The 15,356-nt window shown below is 43.4% G+C and overlaps 1 non-coding gene across 1 annotated transcript; it reads left to right on the top strand.

Annotated features, from left to right (window-relative positions):
* Positions 1 to 718: 718 nt before the first annotated feature.
* TRNAE-UUC (transfer RNA glutamic acid (anticodon UUC)) lies at positions 719 to 790 on the top strand. The gene has a single exon. It is a non-coding gene; the product is annotated as a tRNA-Glu (tRNA).
* The last annotated feature ends 14,566 nt before the right edge of the window (positions 791 to 15,356 follow it).

Here is a 15,356-nt window from a genome sequence, read left to right as displayed (position 1 = left end):
ACCCAAGTATGCGGTACAAAACAACATGATTTTATATCTTATATTCTCAATAATGTTTTAAAAGAAAAATCAGTAAAGAAAACACAAATTAATGAATAAACCTCACGATCGTTTTGTGCAAACAATTCGGAAATGTTTTTCCTCCAAGAAATAAAATACAATCGACTGAAATATAATATGTATTATTATACGTCGATTAATTTTAACTTATTTTATGGAAAGTATTCGATGCTTCACAATAAACAGGAAATATATCACTATCAGTATCACTATCAGTATCACTATCAGTATCAGATGCCGTTTTTCAGTGTTTCACAAGGGAATTTAGAGAGACACAAACGAACAATTCGTCATAATATAAAGTTTAATAAAAACGTCACGTGGTCATAATATAAAGTTTAATAAAAACGTCACGTGGTCATAATATAAATTTTAATAAAAACGTCACGTGGTCATAATATCAAGTTCAACAAAAACATCACTTGGTCTGTTGGTCAAAATATAAACTTATATAAAAACGTTACGTGATGCTTGTTTCGCGCTACGAAGGTCGGCAATCATACTGCAGGTCTGTGTAGGCCCAATGCCTCCACTTGCGTTGAAATGTGAGGGAACATGTGCACTGTGTATATATATATATATATGCTCCAGCCATTATATAAATTTTACTTCGTATAAACCTCTATATACCTAGTTATAATACCCATTTAAACAGCGATCCCACATGGTCTAGTGGTTAGGATTCCTGGTTTTCACCCAGGCGGCCCGGGTTCGATTCCCGGTGTGGGAAAGCCGATCTTTTATTTTTCAATCCATAAACCACATTTTGAAAACGTGAAGATTGCGAAAAGTGACAATAAAAACAAGTGCAAAACGATGTCCGGACTCGTTTTTTGTTTTTCATTCAACATTCTATATTCACACCAACTACACTCGGTGGTGTCATGGTTGGACCAACCGCTCTGAGTGGCCGTCGGTGGTTTGGACTCCTCATTCGTATTAACCACACTCGGTGGTGTAATGGTTACGTCAGTGTTTCTCAGCCAGATTTACCAGACGACCCCACCCGTCCCTGCTATTCGGAACATGTCTTTCAATCCTGATAAATCTCACACTCTTACGATGTCTCTCCGAAAAAACCGACTGGAAAACCCTCCCATCCACTTTCTGAATAATCCTCTCCAAGAAGTTCTGTCACTCAAGCTTTTGGGTCTCACTATCTGCCATGATCTTTCCTGGGAAAACCACATTTAAAATCTGGCCTCCAAAGCCAGTCGCCGACTGGGCATCCTCCGTCGTGTGAAGTCCTTCCTTGGCACGACTGAGCTCCTCACCACATACAAGGCTTTCATCCGCAGCTCAATGGAATACTGCTCTCCCCTCTGGGCTGGTGCTCCTGCCTCACACCCAGCCCGTCTTCACGCTGTTGAAACCAAAGCATTCAGAATCATTGGAATCTCCCGCGATGAAGCTAACTCCAAGGGCCTCTCACTCACTCACCGCAGGCAGGTTGGTGGTCTTTCTGTCTTCTACCGACTCCTCTCTGGCCTTGCCCCCCCCCAGCTCTCTCTGGGCTCTGTCCCCCAAATATTCCTACAGGTCGCACAAGATCTGCCTGCAACCCTCTTATGGTTAAACTGCCAAAATCAAGACTTTATGCTCACCTTCACTCCTTCATTCCTCTTTTCTCCCGCCTCTGGAACAAACTCCCTCACTCTCTTCAATCCCACTCCACCCTCCAGGTCTTTAAAACAGCTGTTCACCACCATCTCTTATCCTCCCCCATCCAAAACCTTGATCTTTTCTACCCCCGCTAATTTCGGTCCCCTTGTGTTTTATACCTCTCCCCCCCCCCCCCTCCCCCTCCCACGCCTCCTGCCCCCAAACCCTCTCCCTCCCACACTTCTCCCTGCTCTCAAATGTTGTGGTTGTGTGCTTCCCCTTCTTTCCCCATCTTGTCTTCCGCTCCCTCTTTTTGTATATTTTGTTTGTCTGGTTGATTTGTTTGTGAAATTAATGTTAGCTCTTTCACGAGCCTCGATTCAGTATACAAAACAAACAAACAAACAAAAAAAAAAACCGCGACCCCATGCTGACCAGTGACCCCCTACAAGGGATGAAAAAAAAGACAGGAATGGGGATTTTGGGGAAAAAAAACAAAAAACTTTACTGGGAAACTGGGGTTACTGGCGTGGTTACTAGCATAGTTACAAGCATGGTTACTAGCATGATTACTAGCATGGTTACTAGCATGGTACTAGCATGGTACTAGCATAGTTACAAGCATGGTTACTAGCATGGTACTAGCATAGTTACTAGCATGGTTACTAGCATGATTACTAGCATGGTTACTAGCATGGTACTGGCATGGTTACTAGCGTGGGTACTAGCATGGTACTGGCATGGTTACTAGCATGGTTACTAGCGTGGTTACTAGCATGTGTTACATATTTATGTGAATGTATGTGAATTACCATTCAGGTCTTTGCTTATCCATGTGTAATAGATTAAGGGTTGTTGTGGTTGGAGGGTCAGGAGCCCTTCTGCAAAGTGTCCGGAAACGGAAGTGACCGGAAACGGAAGAGAAAAGACACGAGGAAGAACAGCGACGAGGATTCCTCTTCCTCGCCCCGCTCCGACGAAAAGAGGGGATCGACCTTGCGCCGCGTGGAAAAGCGGCGTTCCGAAGCCCATCTGGCGAGAGGAGTTACCGGGACGGGAACCTCCCCGGTGGAGACGTCAAGTTGACGTGGGGCCGTGCATCGCCCCGCGTCTGGCACCGTTCGCGGCACCGTCTAAAAAGACGCGTACGGGTCGTACGTTGGGGCCGAACCCGCCTGGCAAGCGGCGTGGAGCTTTTGGCTTGCTTTACTGGACCCGCTTCGCGTGGCCACGAGAGGCTGCAGCCGCGGTGCCTGGTACGATACCTGCCCGGTGGAGACACGTCCACCCGGGGTTCGTTCAACCGCCCGAGTGCGGCGACGCCGACCAGCATCTCGGTCAGGAGGGGCCCAGAGACATTGTGAAGGGCAGAGACCAAAAGGGGGTCGTGAGTACAGAAGTGGACACACATATATAAGATGGCCATCTTACTCGTCTAGGGGATTGTTTGGGGATTGTGAAGTGTTGATGGTTGTTTGTTGTCGATTGCTCGGGGAAAATCTCCGTGGTTGTATCATTGAAATTGTATGGTCATTGAAATATATTCTTGAACATCAGTTTTCTCTTGGGTGGAATTCATCTGGATTGCGTGGCGAAAGCGCATATATAAGACAACTTTCTGGCGAAGGTCCTCTCACGGTCCGGGGGTCACCGAGACCAGGTAGTCACCGAGGGGACCACGTAACAGAATTGGGGGCTCGTCCAAATTACGATTTCGCAATTGGGTCTACGTCCGGGATCTAAAAGTGTATTTGTATAAAATAATAAAATAATATTTTTATTAATTAAAATTTATTAATTAAGTATTAATTGGTAAATTTTGGGGAAATTGGGGTAAAGTCGTGGGTGAAGGTTAACAGGTGTTAACGATAGTCACCATGGCGTTTGTGGCACAGAACTTTGCGGTAACACCGAGTGAGGCACAGTTCCGAGCGTTACTAAAGTCGGACCTCTTGAAATTGGCCAAACATTTTAACTTGGAGGTCCGAACTAATTTGAGGAAGGCAGAGTTGCAGACCACGGTGATACAGTCTATGGTGGGATTAGGAACATGGGACGAGTTAGCCTGGGAGTGGCTACCCGAAGAACCAGAAGACGTTGAGCTCCGGAAACTGGAGTTGCAATTACGGAGCCAGGAACGGATTAAAGAAGAAGAAAGGAAAGCAGAAAAGGAAAGAGCAGAAGAAGAAAGGAGAGGGGAACGAGAACTCCAGGAAAGGTTAGAAAGGATGAAAACAAGGGAACTCGAAGCAGAGGAGAGAAAAGCGGAAAGGGAATTAAAGGAACGTGACATGGAGCTTCAGCAAGAAATTAAATTCAAGGAGCTGGAGTTAATGAGAGAACGGGGAGAGGCACCACCCTTGCTGACGGGGTCGACACCTTACCAGAGAACCTGGGATGTGGGCAGACATGTGAGGCTGGTTCCACCGTTCAGTGAAAAGGAAGTAGCGAGATTTTTTCCACACTTTGAGAAAGTGGCTCGACAATTAAACTGGCCGGAGGAGGCCTGGACCATACTCGTGCAAAGTGTGCTGGTGGGAAAAGCTCAAGAGATTTATTCGGCGCTACCAATGGACCAATGTGCAGATTATGAGGTACTGAAGAAGCACATCCTCAAAGCCTACGAGTTGGTTCCGGAAGCTTACAGGCAAAAATTCAGGAATGCCAGGAAGAGGGAGGGTGAGACCCATGTGGAGTTTGCTAGAGTGAAAGAAAACATGTTTGATCGGTGGTGTGAGTCAAAAGGAGTCGGGAAAGACTTCGAAACATTGCGTGACTTGATCCTGGTGGAGGAATTTCAGCAGTGTGTCCACGAGGACATCAAAGTGTACCTGCAGGAAAAGAAAGTACCAAAGTTGTGGGACGCAGCCCCCATGGCAGATGATTATGCCTTAACCCACCGAATAGGGGTCCACGAACCTAACTCCTCGCCTAGATCTCCGCAGGGGAGGTGGGGAACAGCAGGTGCGGAGAACGACAATACATGGCGGCGACCTCGAGAGGATTATGGGGACAACGCGGATACCCCACCTGGTCGAAATCAGAGGGATGCGGGCCCAAGACAAACTTATATTTCGGGGGGCCCAAGGCAGACCACGAGTTTTTCCTCCGGGCCTACTTGCGCTTTTTGCAAGAAACCTGGACACTTGATGTCCAGTTGTTACCGCATGCAAAGGGAAGACCCAGAGCGGAGTCCGACTATTACGACTCCAAATGCAATGGCCATTGTGAGAAATCGCCATCAAAAGGGTTACCAACCATTTCTTTCAGAGGGGTTTGTGTCACTGGATGGAGCCTCGACTAACCGGAGACCGGTTAGGATATTGAGGGACACAGGAGCACATCAATCTTTAATGCTTGAAGGCATTTTGCCATGGTCCGAGGAGACGGCAACGGGGGATAGTGTTCGTTTACAGGGGATCGGGGGCGGTGTTAGTGCTCCACTTCATGTCATCCATTTGGAGTCCGAGTTGATGTCAGGACCGGTCACCGTCGGTTTACAAGCCACACTTCCTGTAGAGGGTGTATCTGTGGTTATCGGGAATGATTTGGCCGGGGGTCAAGTTTATGGTAACCTGAGGGTTGGTAAAGAGCCTAGCAGGGAAAATAACACCACACCAGCTCGGGATGGCGACAAAAGTACCAAGTTATTTGTAGGGGGACTGAACTTCAAAACAGAGGAAGAAGTTCTGACCTCTGTCTTCAACAGATATGGGCCGCTGGTGGAAGTGCGGTTGGTAAGAGACAGGGAAACGCAACAGTCAAGAGGGTTCGGCTTTGTCACGTTTGCAAGCCCAAAAGACGCCAGAGAGGCAGAGAAGAATTGGAATGGCAAGGATTTGGAGGGTCGGACCATAACAGTAGGGAAGGCATTTCGTAGGCGTCGAGAGGTCTACAGGAGAGTACCACTGGGCGGTAGTTTTCGTGGTGGCCGCAGTCAATATTATTATGGACGCTCCCTGAGTTACGGCCGCTCCCGAAGGAAGGATGGGCAAAGTAGTGGCCGAGAAGGAGACCGCTATTCATGGGACTACAGGGACAAGTGGTCCCACCCTAATTATTAGGGAAGTTCTGAGAAGTTGAAGCACTGAATGCGGCGGAGCCGCCGAGCCAAGATTCCTACACGGATTAACCGTGAACGCCGTTCCTAAAGGCGTCCAGGTAGTGAACTTTCATGCACGGACTAACCGTGAACTCCACGTTCCTCAAGGCGCCCATGTAGAGAACTTTCCTGCACGGACTAACCGTGAACTCCACGTTCCTAAAGGCATCCATGTAGTGAATACTCGACTTGGCTTCCCAGAAAAAAGTGCTATCCAGTTGCTTAACTTTGGATCTTTGATCAACCCCTTAACCTTCATTCACAAGAAACTGACGGTCAAAGTCAGAGGGTCATGAGATGGAGTTTGATTTGGCAGGGACAATGTCGTTGCTGGTGCTTAGTCCAGAGGGAGTAATCTGGAGGGGTTGTGGGGAAATTTTGGGTGCTTTATTTTTAAGTGATAACTGTGCCCGGGGGGAACTGATAATGTGGGGGGGTTGAGTTATCTGGTTTGTTTCTCCAAATTGGCCGGCAAAGAAAGTTTTCGCTGGGTTCAAACTTTCTTTCTTGAAGGGGGGGAGTGTTACATATTTATGTGAATGTATGTGAATTACCATTCAGGTCTTTGCTTATCCATGTGTAATAGATTAAGGGTTGTTGTGGTTGGAGGGTCAGGAGCCCTTCTGCAAAGTGTCCGGAAACGGAAGTGACCGGAAACGGAAGAGAAAAGACACGAGGAAGAACAGCGACGAGGATTCCTCTTCCTCGCCCCGCTCCGACGAAAAGAGGGGATCGACCTTGCGCCGCGTGGAAAAGCGGCGTTCCGAAGCCCGTCTGGCGAGAGGAGTTACCGGGACGGGAACCTCCCCGGTGGAGACGTCAAGTTGACGTGGGGCCGTGCATCGCCCCGCGTCTGGCACCGTTCGCGGCACCGTCTAAAAAGACGCGTACGGGTCGTACGTTGGGGCCGAACCTGCCTGGCAAGCGGCGTGGGGCTTTTGGCTTGCTTTACCGGACCCGCTTCGCGTGGCCACGAGAGGCTGCAGCCGCGGTGCCTGGTACGATACCTGCCCGGTGGAGACACGTCCACCCGGGGTTCGTTCAACCGCCCGAGTGCGGCGACGCCGACCAGCATCTCGGTCAGGAGGGGCCCAGAGACATTGTGAGGGGCAGAGACCAAAAGGGGGTCGTGAGTACAGAAGTGGACACACATATATAAGATGGCCATCTTACTCGTCTAGGGGATTGTTTGGGGATTGTGAAGTGTTGATGGTTGTTTGTTGTCGATTGCTCGGGGAAAATCTCCGTGGTTGTATCATTGAAATTGTATGGTCATTGAAATATATTCTTGAACATCAGTTTTCTCTTGGGTGGAATTCATCTGGATTGCGTGGCGAAAGCGCATATATAAGACAACTTTCTGGCGAAGGTCCTCTCACGGTCCGGGGGTCACCGAGACCAGGTAGTCACCGAGGGGACCACGTAACACATGGTACTAGCATAGTTACAAGCATGGTTACTAGCATGATACTAGCATGGTTACTAGCATGATTACCAGCATGGTTACTAGCATGGTACTGGCATGGTTACTAGCATGGTTACTAGCATGACTCGGCGCGCTCCGCACGCCTCACCCACCACACGTCGTTTCAGAGGGATAGACATCTTTGACCATTTCGGTGTCTTTTGGGTCTTCATTGTGTTTTTGGTCTTCAGGACCATTTGGGTCTTCAGAGTCTTTTGTATCCTCTGGGCCTTTAAGGGTATTTTGGGTCTTTGTTGTGTTTTGGGTCTTCGGGGTCTTTGGTGTCTTTTGGGTCTTCAAGGTCTTTTGTTTCCTCTGAGTCTTTGGGGTATTTTGGTTATTTGGGGTATTTAAGGGTATTTTGGGTCTAAAGGATATTTAAGGGTCTTTGGGGTCTTCAGGGTGTTTTGGGTTTTTGGGGTATTTTGGGTCTTCAGGGTCTTTTGGGTCTTTGGGGTGTTTTGGGTCTTTGGGGTGTTTTGGGTCTTTGGGGTATTTTGGGTGTTCAGGTTTTTTTTGGGTCTTCAGGGGCTTTTTGGTCTTAATGGACTTTTGGTTCCTCTGGGTCTTTAAGGATCTTTGGGTCTTTTTGGGTCTTCGGGGTCTTTTGGGTATTCGGGGTATTTTGGGTCTTTGGTGCCATTTGGGTCTTCAGGATCTTTTGGATCCTCTGGGCCTTTTGGGTCTTTTGGCTCTTTGGGGTCTTTGGGGTATTCAGGGTCTTTTGGGTCTTTTGGGTCTTCAGAACCATTTGGGTCTTCAGGGTCTTTTTGAGCCTCAGGGCCTTCAATGGTATTTTGCGTCTTTGGGGTGTTTTGGGTCTTCAGGGTCTTTTGGGTCTTCAGGGAGTATTGGTGGTCTTAAGGATATTGGGTGATTTAAAGGGTCGTCAAAGGTCTGAGGGGTCTCAGCAGTCTAAACGTAATTAAGAGGGTTAATTAAGAGGGTGTTAATTTTATTTGAAGAAGAAGAAGAAGACGTTCCGTCCCACATCTATCTTTTATTCCAGTAATCTCTGTGTGTATGTGTGTGTGTCTGTGTGTGTGTGTGTGTGTGTGTCTGTGTGTGTGTGTGTGTGTGTGTGTGTGTGTGTGTTTGTCTGTGACCGCTGTTTCTCGACAACCACGGGTCCGATCTAATTGAAACTTGCCAGGTATATTGCTGGGGACCCGAGGATGTGCCTTTTCAAGGTTTGAAATTAATCGGACAAGTGGTTCCCAAGGTATGGTCACCGTACTCGCAAGCCGTTCGCTTTGGCTTTGCGAATGGACCAAACCATTTCATGTAAATAGAGGGGGGGGGGGGTTCTACCGTACTCGCAAGCCGTTCGCTTTGGCTTTGCGAATGGACCAAACCATTTCATGTAAATAGAGGGGGGGGGGGGGGTTCTGTGGTCGTTACTGCCACGTGGTTTCAAAGTTTTTTTTTGTTGTTGTTGTTTGCACGCATGTTTTTTTGCACCCACGTACGGGCACGCCCTAGTAAACATAATGACATAACCATCTACGTTTGCTCAATTATAATAAGATTGAAGTGGGGGAAGGGGTAATTTTAACCCAGGTGGAGAAAACTGGGCAGTGCTAACCCTAACTAACAAAACAGGTGGGAACGTGGTCCATTTTATTTCCTTTTCACACATGTACATGTGCAGTAATAAACCACTAGTGCAGTTGTAGTGGTTACCTTATTCACATGTCGCGGTTATCTTATTCACATGTCGCGGTTAACTTATCTGCATGTGACGGTTACCAATACGATATGTTTGGTCTAACCCATGCACACGGGCTTTTGGTTGTGTGGTCGTGACGCACGCGCGGCTGTTGGAGCCACGCCAGTAGTGTAATAATGTTGCTTCTGGGACACCTCCGTTTAACATGGGAAATCCCTATCTAATGTCATTTACCCCCTTGTCTTTTTCAAAAATCATAAACACCTCTATTTCTCCCACCCTCATCTTTATGAACCTTTTGTCTGTAGTACCTATCCTTAATGTTGTTCATTAGACCACTCAAACACTACAAATATTTGTTTTCTCTTATAGACCTATCATCCTTCTTCTACATATCATCTGGCAGATTAATCTTTGACCCATTCACTTCCATATTGCCCCTAAAGACCTCTATTTCTCTCACCCTGTTCTTTACGAACCTTCTAACCTTTTGACATGCTATCCTTATTCATTAGACCACTTAAACACCTGTGATCCTTCTGACCTTATGAACCTTTTAACCTTTTACTCTTAATATCATCTGGTGAATATAACCCACTCAAACAACGACCCTACAAATATTTGTTTATGCGTGGGAAATAATTTAATTCTCTTGCCACTCTCTTCACCATCTAATATATTAACAAAAAATATGTTTGAGTTTGGTTCTTTATTAAGATATTTTAACTGAGCTAAGATAAAATGGTAAACCTCCCTCAATGTTCTTGTTTGAGCGCCTCCAGTGCCACACACTTTTTGGTAGGCTCTGCCCACTTTTTGTTAAGCTCCGCCCACTTTTTGGTAATCCACGCCCACTTTTTGTTAAGCCACGCCCACCTTTCTACTAAGCCCCGCCCACTTTTTGTTAAGCCACGCCCACCTTTTAATAGGTCCCGCCCACTTTTTGTTAAGCCACGCCCACTTTTTGCTATGTCCCGCCCCCTTTGCTAAGCTCCGCCCACTTTTGCTAAGTCCCACCCACTTTATAAACTCTTCAGCATTGTATCATTTCCAGGTAAAACATTACATCATTTTCAGGGAATTTCCATCACATCATTTCCAGTTAAGACACGCCCAGGGAATTTCCACAGGAAATGACACACACCCAGCCCTTCTTATAAAAGGCACCGACCACACAGGCTTTTTCAAACACGCTTTCTGCTTCACTTGAGAATGGACTCCTATGCCGAAATGGAATGGGATAACTTTGCTATTCCTTGGAGTCCTACTACCTGTGTAGAACTCAACCTTCAGATTGATGAACTGGACTCGAACCTCTTATCAATGGAGGTAAGTTTGTTTATTTATTTATTTATTTATTTAATTTTTTTTTTTTTTTTTTTTTTTTAGATGAGACTCATGTAAGAGTTAACAAAGTTTATTTTAATATTCATAGAGCTTGATTTATACAAATAAAAATATTGTATTAAATTAATACATTGTTATTTTCTTTCACAGGAAATTGTATCTGAGATACGAAATGAAAATTCTGCTTTTAACACAACTTGGGATGAAGTTATTTTTTTGTTTGAAGACATTTTGAACAACCAAGACCCCCAGAACGAGTTCTACCTTGATGACCCAGCCAAAGAGTTATACCTTGATGACCCAGCCAAAGAGTTATACCTTGGAGATCCACAAAATCCTGAAAAAGAGTTTTACCATGATGATACTTGTTGTGAGTTATCAAAACAAAACCCACTGAACAAGTTCTACCTTGATGAGCCAGAATACAAGTCATACATTGGAGACCCACAAATTTCTGAAAATTGGGAAAGGGGAGTTCTCCCTGATGGTCCGCAGTTATACTATGTGAGACACATCATAGAAACCCTAAAAAATTGGGCAAGGAGAGTTCTCCCTGATGGTCCGCAGTTATACTATGTGAGACACATCATAGAAACCCTAAAAAATTGGGCAAGGAGAGTTCTCCCTGATGGTCCGCAGTTATACTATGTGAGACACATCATAGAAACCCTAAAAAATTGGGCAAGGAGAGTTCTCCCTGATGGTCCGCAGTTATACTATGTGAGACACATCATAGAAACCCTAAAAAATTGGGAAAGGGAAGTTTTCCCTGATGGTCCGCAGTTATACTATGTGAGACTTATCACGGAAACCCCCAATATTTCTGAAAATTGTGGTTCTACCTTGGGGACTTGGAAAGATGGTTATATTTTTGGAGACTCGGAATGGGGGTTTTGTTTTGATGACTCGGAATGTGATACCTATCTTGGAGGCTCAACAGGAATGTGGTTATACCTTGGGAACTTGGAAAGTTGGTTTTATTTTGGAGACTCTACCTGTGGGGTCCATCTTGGAGACTCTTTGGATTCTAAAGCAATGAACAATGTTCTTTGTTTAATGACGCTTGATTTAAGCAATATCAAGAAAGTTCGAGGAAGAAAATGCTGGAAAATTCTTTCTTCCCATTTCTACTTCTTCAAACTTGAAAGCCTTGAAAGACAGAATTGGAAGAAGAGGAAAAAAAAAAAATGAAATACATATTTTTAAAAAAGAATAAAAAAAAGATTATGTTAGGGTTTGGGTGGGATTTTGAATGTGAGGGTTAGGGTTGGGGTTGGGTTAGGGATGGGATTGGGTTAGGGTTGGGATTTTGAATGTGAGGGTTAGGGATGGGTTGGGTTAGGGATGGGGTTGGGTTAGGGATGGGGTTGGGTTAGGGATGGGGTTGGGTTAGGGTTGGGATTTTGAATGTGAGGGTTAGGGTTGGGGTTGGGTTAGGGATGGGGTTGGGTTAGGGATGGGGTTGGGTTAGGGATGGGGTTGGGTTAGGGATGGGGTTGGGTTAGGGATGGGGTTGGGTTAGGGTTGGGATTTTGAATGTGAGGGTTAGGGTTAGGGTTGGGGTTGGGTTAGGGATGGGGTTGGGTTAGGGATGGGGTTGGGTTAGGGATGGGGTTGGGTTAGGGATGGGGTTTGGTTAGGGATGGGGTTGGGTTAGGGATGGGGTTGGGTTAGGGATGGGGTTGGGTTAGGGATGGGTTTGGGTTAGGGATGGGGTTGGGTTAGGGTTGGGGTTGGGTTAGGGTTTGTATATTATTATGACTCACTCACACATACACACACACACAAAAGTTAAGCCCCAACTAAAAAGTTGTGGGATTCTGTGTTTGGGGTTCACAGATTTAAAAACGTATCCTCATTATACACACACAAAAGTTAAGCCCCAACTAAAAAGTTGTGGGATTCTGTGTTTGGGGTTCACAGATTTAAAAACGTATCCCCATTATACACACACAAAAGTTAAGCCCCAACTAAAAAGTTGTGGGATTCTGTGTTTGGGGTTCACAGATTTAAAAACGTATCCCCATTATACACACACAAAAGTTAAGCCCCAACTAAAAAGTTGTGGGATTCTGTGTTTGGGGTTCACAGATTTAAAAACGTATCCCCATTATACACACACAAAAGTTAAGCCCCAACTAAAAAGTTGTGGGATTCTGTGTTTGGGGTTCACAGATATAAAAACGTATCCCCATTACATTTTATTTATTTATTTATTATTTTCAAGGGTATTATCTGCTTACTTGTGTTTTTTGTAATTCTTGTGAGTAAAATGAACCCAAGATTTCTTCTTCATTTAAATCATATAATTTGTAGGTCCAAGGGACTGTATCCATTACATCAATGATTTTAAATAATTCACGAGTCCATTTTTGTGTATAACCTTTCTCAAAATGGCTTTTCCATTTGTATATCCTTACCATATCACCAACTTTGAACTTGGGCTTTCTCAAATTAATCTCCTTTTCATATTCTAATTTTGTAAATGTTTCTGATGGTTTTGATTTTGTTGATGAATGAACTGCATTGTTGTAATCATCTACAATATCCTGAATTAAATACACCCATTTTTGAGAACCGAGTTGTGTGAATTTTTTATATAGTCTCTCTTTCAAAGTACGATTAAAACGCTCAATAACAACTGCTTTTCCTTCATTAAAGGTGCTGTATAATTTAATACCCTTCCCCTTAAGAAATTTCATGAATATTTTGTTATAGAACTCTGTTCCCTCATCAGTCCATAACTTCTTTGGTTTCCTTTTATCCCGATCAAATATTAGCTTAAAGGCTAACATTAAAGTATCACCCCTTTTATTTTTTAAAGGGACAACCCAGGCAAATCTACTCCTCAAATCAATAACGGTTAAAGCATACCTGTATCCCCTGTCATTATTCAATTCAATTAAATCAGCGGACCATATGTGGTCGGTGTATTTAGAATAAACCTTCCTTCTTTTAAACTTTGTGATTATAGGTTTGTGTAATTCTTCAGCCAAAAGCTCCTCAGTCTTGATGACATCATTAGAGCCTAATAGTTTTTTGAGGAATAACCAAGACCAAGTTTCAATTTAGCATTTATCAAATTTCTCACAATAAACCTATCAACTTTCTCTCTCAACGTTGGATTTTGTATCAAAGACAAATTATACAACATTTCGCTGTCGGCTTTATGTTTTTCAGTCAACGTAGTGGTTTTCCCATAAGCAATATCATGCTTCATACACACTTCGTCAACCCTATTTGTAGGTTTAGACCAAGGTTTAGGATTGTCAGCCTCATCTAATCTTTTATCCAAGTTTGTTCCTGGACCACAGAAAGAATACCCTGGAAGGTGTAATTCCCCTGGAATTCCAGTTGTTGTAAATTTACTTCCTGACAGAAACTTTTGTATGTCTCCTCCTCTTTTAGGAGAGATGAATTGGCACTTTTTAGAGCCACATACTTGACATATTCCTTTTTGATAAACTCTATTATTTTTAGCTTTAACATAAGAGATATTTTTAGATTTAGTTTTCTTTTTACATTTGAGACAATAACTCATATTTATTTATCAGAAAAATTCCGACAGAGTATCAAAACCTTTTTGGTTTTCAACATATACATTTCAATCTTTATTTTTAAAACATAAAGAATCCTAAGGAATGCCTTCACTCTCTCCTCCATTTATTTACAAATAAAAACTAACTAAAGTCAATGACACCAACATCATCAATCACATAATCTTTTCCTTCTTCTTCTTCTTCTTCTTCACCACTTTCTCGTTTAAATCTCCTCCCTGAAATTGAAGACATTGACGTTCTTATTTTTGAAACCATTATCTTCATAAGAGTTGTTAATTCTTTAATTTCCTCTTCGGTGCGTTGAGATTGATTTATTTGCTTTAATACACTCAATCTTTTATGAATCTCAGTGATTTCCATCTTTTTATATTTTTCCTCCCTCTCTCTTTGCTCCCTCTCCTCCTCCTCCATTTTCTCCCTCTCCTCCTTCTCCTTTTTCTCCCTTTTCTCCCTTTCCTCCTTCTCCCTTTTCTCCCTTTCCTCCTGCTCCTTTTTCTCCCTCTCCTCCTTCTCCTCCTTTTTCTCCCTCTCCTCCTTCTCCTCCCTCTCCCTTTCCTCCTTCTCCTTTTTCTCTCTTTCCTCCTTCTCTTCTTCAACTCCTTCCTCATCCCTTGCTACCCTTGAGTTTGAACCCCAAAGAATATTATACATATACTCATCTGGATTTTGAGATATTCTTGTATCTATAATTATTTTTCTCATAATAGGATACCAATAAGATTTGTTGACGATTTCTAAAAGAGTTTTATATTTCATAACTTTGAGAAGTTCATTTTTATTTAATATTTTAAACAAGTCTCTATTTGTGGGTTTAACAATATCAGTATAAGGCCAGTTTTTTATGACAAAATTCCCATGTATATGCTCCAAATCATAAGGTATGTAATACCGAGCACCCTTTTCTTGTAGGTATCCTTGAATACAAAAATTATAATTCTCTTGTAGTCTTCTTCCTGCCATTTATGTATCAGAAATATATGTGAGATTAATATTATGACAGGTAATACCACCCCATCTTCCCACTACCAAATCGGTTTGTATTCCTCGGCTTTCTATCCTTATCTCATTACCTTCCTTCTTTGTCATGCGAACCATCGCTATACTATCATATATTTTTATTTTCTTAAAATCACGTATTTGTTGTTTACTAATTGTACTTCCACATAAATCCTTATCTTCACCAAGTGGATAATATTCTTCTTTACGAGACTGATTTAAATCATGTAGGTCTTCTATGTTTATTGAAAAAGACCAATTATACCCTAAATCAGGCATATCATACCCCCATTTATTAATTCGCATATTAACTAAATGTCCTTCTTTATAAAATTTAATTGTAAGCAGGTAGTTAAATTCAATGAGGAAAGGTGTATGGTCAGTATAACCAGGTGTTGTGGTTGTAAATTTTACTTGTTTCACAAAACGTGCTGTTTTCTTTAAAGATATATATTGTGATAAATCACTGAATCTAATCAAGTCATTCGCATCTGTAGGGTTTGGATAATTGATTAATTTATAAGTATTCTTCATATTAATATTTTTACTTACACT

The sequence above is a fragment of the Myxine glutinosa genome, chromosome 4 (genome assembly GCF_964187855.1).
Source record: "Myxine glutinosa chromosome 4, kmMyxGlut1.1, whole genome shotgun sequence".
NCBI classification, from domain to species: domain Eukaryota; kingdom Metazoa; phylum Chordata; class Myxini; order Myxiniformes; family Myxinidae; genus Myxine; species Myxine glutinosa.
The sequence above is the reverse complement of the archived record's forward strand: the minus strand, read 5'-3'. Positions and strand labels throughout refer to the sequence as shown.